The following is a 5,612-nucleotide window of genomic DNA, read 5'->3' on the forward strand; positions in this document are numbered from 1 at the left end:
GGGGGGGGGACATTTAAGGACATTTAAAATATGTCCTTTAAAACATATTTTAAAGGAGAAACCGATTACAGCAATTATTAATGACATTATGTCAGAGAACAAGCGCGCTTCGTACTGTGCAGGTATGTGGAGGGATCTGAAAACTGCAATTAGTTGTCCATCAAACTTTGTTGTGCTGTAGCTGAAATACACAACTGGAAGTAAGCTGAAAAAAGTTCAACTTATGACTTTATGGGGGGAAAAATACAATATGGGAGATGTATATGCTGCCATTTAAAAGTTTGGGGTCAGTAAGATATGTATGTGTTTAGAGGCATGACTGGAAATAGCTGCCTGAGACGTAAGAAAAATGGCCGCCGAGTGAAATGACTTACCTTACAGAGACTTTGCTTATAAAAAGTGGACTTGGCAATAGCCTCTCTTCCATTTCTTTAATTTCCTCTACCACTTTCACTCAGCAGGGTTGACTAATCTATTTCCTTTTCTCTACCTCTCACCTGCTTAGTCATCTATTCCTTCCTTCCCCTCTTTATACCTCCTCCCACCACTCCTTTTCACTCGGCTTTCCTCTTTTTTCCTCCGGTCCATTCATTTTATCCTCTGACTGTTTCTCTCAATCTCATTCCTGCTCTCTAAAACACTTATCCTGTCATCTCTCGCTCCGTGTGTCCGTTGGAGCGCCCGCGGTGGGCGGAAAGGTCTGTAAGTGAGTGGTAATTGCTGTGCATTCTGATTCAGAGCTTCTGATTTTAGACTGTAGGGTTCTTCAGGCCACAGGCTGGACACACACTGACTGGCAGCTCTATTGTACCTTATCTAAGCCTTCCTTTGCTTCTTGCTGCTCAGATTGTTTAGATTTTTTTCTGATTCAGAGCTTCTGATTTTAGACTGTAGGGTTCTTCAGGCCGCAGGCTGGACACACACTGACTGGCAGCTCTATTGTACCTTATCTAAGCCTTCCTTTGCTTCTTGCTGCTCAGATTGTTTAGATTTTTTTTTTTTAAACAAAAAGAGAATTGACAGGGTTTTAGGCCCATGAAGTGGGTAGTTCTGATGCAGCTAGTCTGCTATTATTGAATATAAAGATTACAAATATTTGAGATAGAGGAAGAGGCTTATTTAGTCACACATTTATTCATTCTTTCCAGTCTTTCCTGCAGAAATATATCTACTGAGCAGCTGTAGTGGTGTAGCCTTTGGTTTCATGGAGGAAGTTTGGGAATGCAAACAGTAGTGTTTCTCAGAAAGACCTCTGTTGCCACCTGGTGCTGATTAGGAGGAACGGCATATTTGACATATCACATCTATGTGGCCCAAATGTGATCTAATTTGTCTCCCTCACATGTGAGACAGATCTGCTTTTTAGGTGACACGGTGAACAGTACAAATCACATTTTCAAATATATATGTATGTATATATACATACTTATTAAACTCTCTTATAAGTATCCAGTTTACAAATATATAGGATAATTGACATAAAATGTAATATCGTTTTAACAAATAAACATGGGAAGGTGTGTCAGACCTCATTAATAGACCTATGAACAATAAAAAAATAAGAATAAAAAGCCCTACAAAAGGTTAAAAAAATTTAATAAATAATAATGAATATATATATATATATATATATATATATATTCAGAGCAAAAACCTTTTGCGTTTTCAGTGCACAGCACAAAGTGAAAAAAATATATATATAATTTTTTAGGGTTGTCAATGTGAACATGCACACTTTAGATGTTAATTAAACATGCTTAACACAATGTTTTAACACATTTACTGTATTGGATATATAGTGACTGAAATTTTCAATTGTGATCTGGGTTACTTTATATATTGTTAAAAAAAAATCTATATATAATCCATGTATCAGATTTCAAATAGGATAAGTATCCAGTTTATTGTTATTTGTGTTTCAGATCCCAGAACCCATTAAAATATGGAGCTGTGAATAATAAAATGTACAATTTTATAAAAATTAAAAAAAAAGCCCTAAAAAAAACGGTCTCTGGCAACACATATTTAAATTTTTATTGAATATTAGCAATAAATAATTATTTTACTTGAGAAACAAACAAAAAAAAAATACACAGAATACATAGCCCATTTTGAATGGCTATGAATGAAGAAAGATGCTTTTTAATAGTTACAACTTAGCTTCTACCAGGAGGAGCAAACGGGTCAAACCTTGACGCATCAGGGGTTTCCATCTGAGACTGACATAAAGTTTTGTTATTTCTAAATATCTAAATAACCTTTCTCCATTTGTGTTCAGGGGAAGGACCCTCTTTATGCCCAGATCAACAAGGGGAAGAAGTGAAGGATCATGGGAACGCTGCACAGACGTGATCAGCACTGGGGGGAGCAGGAGACCAAAATACTGGAGATCAACTGTCCTGCCCTGTGTGTGTGTGTGTGTGTGTGTGCGTGCGTGCGTGCGTGCGTGCGTGCATGTGTGTGTGAATGTGCATCCATCCGTGTGTATGCGTAGTGAGATTGTGTGCCTGTATGTGATTGTATGAATGCGGTCACTCCAGCCTCAACGGTCCACTTCTCCAAGCAGCCATCTCTCTAGAGTCAGTCCCGTCGCCCTCACGACTTCCTCCATTACTCCCCTCCGCAAGGAACGAGAGGGATAGACTCTCTCCATACCACTTTTTCTTTCTCACTGTGTTTTCTGCACATGACAGTGGGGCATTGTGGGTGATATCAAGCCTTATGAGCCCAGCTCTGCAGCTTCATTCATTCTCTTCGTCCTACTTCCAGTTTCTGACTCTCTATAGAGACCGCATTACGGGAAACTCTGCCTGTCGGACCCCCGATCACCCATCCGAGCGAGCGCCATCAGACCGCCGGATCCATCTGTGACTTATGCGATTCATCCATTTGGGTTCGTTTGGTTTTTCCTCTCCCACGTATTTGAGATTCTGCTGCTAGAAAGCTATGCAGAGCTAAAAAAAACAACACTTTCTCTCTCTGTGGACCCATGGAGAACAGACACGAGGAGCGACTTTTGCCAAATCTTAAGATTTCGGAGCAGCTGAATCTGATTGGGGGACTCGAAGGTACGAACGTTGCAAAAACGTGCGATCAAACTGTTCCTTCTCTATAGCTTTTGTACAATACTAATGAGAAAAAAAAAAAAAAAACATGACGTTGAAATGGAATTTTTATTTTATAAGTCAAGTGGAGCCCTTGAAGTCAACTTTAGATGTGTTTTAGGGGTAAACATGGCTTTAAAATCTGATCGTTGGTTTGCCAAACTCATTTTGTAAATAATAATAATGACGACAATGACGATGACGACGACAAATAATAATGATGATAATAATAATGGTTCCGATTATAACAGTGTTCATTCCATCCTGTGGACTTCCGTGCCATAAAATAGGCTGGCCTTAGTGATGCAAACTCCTCATGAAACCCAAGCAATATTAACATGTGTCCCAAACTCCCAGCGGTTTACGTTGCTATCTCGCGATCAAAGCTTGTCGTCGGTCTTTTGATTTCAGCAGGATGTGTGTTTTTAAGTGGCCTGAAACAAACCCGAGAAGCTGTTATTATGTTTTTAATGGCTAAGAGGGTCCTTTGGTAAATAGTTGGTGTCATATTTGTGTGATCTCTTTTGGTTTGTTGTCAAGATGATGAAGCTGGCAACTGTGATGGAGGAAGACCAGAGCTTCTCAACGTGTGTGTGTTAATGCAGCAATCACAATTACGCATACACACGATCACATATACATACATATTCATGCAGACACACATTCACAGAGACCTTAAAGTCAATATGACATCAAAATGGGCCCTGATTACTTTTTAATACACCTTTCGGCACATTTATCGGTGCATGTTAGTCCAAAGAAACTTCCATTTTGATTAACATAACCAGAAATTTGAAACTAGATTTGAGAAATCTAGCTCCAATCTGACATGTAACACCCACTTTTCACAATTCACTCCCAATGTGAAGTCCTGCCCTGATGTATCCAGTTGAATATGTCACATTAAGACTAAAATGGGTTGCGAAGGCCGTTTCATGTTGACTTTTGGGCCGTCTGATCGCATTAAAACACACCAGAATATCTGTCTGTAATCCAACCTCCAATCAGAGAAAATCACCATGAATGACATCTGTTTTCATTGCATCTGAAAAGCTCAGAGCATTCCATTACTGTGACAATAACTTCCTCCTATTTTATGGCCAGAGTCCCATTTTAATTTCAAATAAAAGCCGTTTTGGACCTTCAAGATCTTCATTTTGAGGATTAAGATGATGAAGGTGAAAATCAAGGTGAATGGGAGTCCCAATTTCAGTACGTTTCTATTTTGCCTTTACCTCAGCTAATGGTTTGGTCATGTAAAAGGACACATTATTTTTATCTTGATGATAATGATATTCTACAGTGGATTTTTTAGAGCACTTTTTTCTTTTCTCTTGATTTACGTAACCCACCATGTAATACTGTTACCAATAAACACATCCCAAAATGTTGTTCTGCCTCTTTGCCTTAGCAAAAAATGTCTTATATTTGAAGGGGTGCAGTAGAAAAGCTGTTTTACTCTACATAAGGGTGGTTCGTTCTTATTGAGATCACATGACCGGCTGAATGTCACGCTTCGTAACCCACATTATAGGGTTAAAGGGAAAAAAAGCAATGGGCATGAACAGGATGTTTCTAGAATGGCATTAATAACTTTTGCTTTTATGCAATATTGCATCCACACCACTAGGTGACAGTACTGAAATGTTCAGTACTATGGGTGTATCTGCCAGTGAAACACAAACTAATTTACTGAGTGTACATTGTTCTACCTACAATCATAGGCCTACTAGATTTGGAAGAGAAAGAAGAATATCCATTAGCTGAAATGCTGTTTCAGAGGTTGAATTATCTTGCCACACAATCTAAATTAGATTCAGTATGTGAATTGAATCGCTGAACTGGAACTTTGCCAGATAAATAAGCACATTTCATTGAACACAACATTTAAATTCCCTCACACTTGCTTTATAGGGAAATTTCTACATTAGGCCTGTTTTGTTCCACAGAAACTTGTTTCAAGAGCAGTTTTATGATCATTTTAACATATTACTAACCTTCGTGTCAATCATGACTGCAAATGTGTAGTTATCGATAAATATCACTGATAATTGTGGGTCGGAGGTCAAATGCATATTTTCGTTCTTAGTTTTAAGATTCCCTCATTTTGCAGGAATGAGAGTGATTTGCTAGTTAGGTTAGTAGCTACAGTCATGGCCAAAAGTTTTGGCAGTGACATCAATTTTGTGTTTTGCAAAGTTTGCTGCTTCAGTATATGTAGATTATTTTTCCACATGTTTCTATGGTATACTGAAAAAGGCTTTTAAAGGCTTTTATTGGCAAAAAATATAACGAGTCAGTATTTACAGTGTTGACCCTTGTTCTTCATAACCTCTGTGATTTGCTCTGGCATGCTGGATATCAGCTTCTGGGCCAAATCCTGACTGATGGCAATCCATTCTTGCCTTATTAGTTCTCGTAGTTGACCACAATTTGCAAAAGGGTCTGGCTGCAGCTTGGCGCTTGCACTCTCAGACGTGCATTCTCAGGCTTGCACTCTCAGATCCT

At 38.6% G+C, this 5,612-nt stretch overlaps 1 pseudogene; it reads left to right on the plus strand.

The window, feature by feature from the left end:
• The window catches only part of LOC107687340 (disabled homolog 1-like), a 214,045-nt pseudogene extending 209,551 nt beyond the window's left edge, over positions 1-4,494 (plus strand).
• The last annotated feature ends 1,118 nt before the right edge of the window (positions 4,495-5,612 follow it).

This window comes from Sinocyclocheilus anshuiensis, unplaced genomic scaffold, assembly GCF_001515605.1.
Source record: "Sinocyclocheilus anshuiensis isolate Anshui unplaced genomic scaffold, SAMN03320099.WGS_v1.1 scaffold1661, whole genome shotgun sequence".
Lineage (NCBI taxonomy): Eukaryota > Metazoa > Chordata > Actinopteri > Cypriniformes > Cyprinidae > Sinocyclocheilus > Sinocyclocheilus anshuiensis.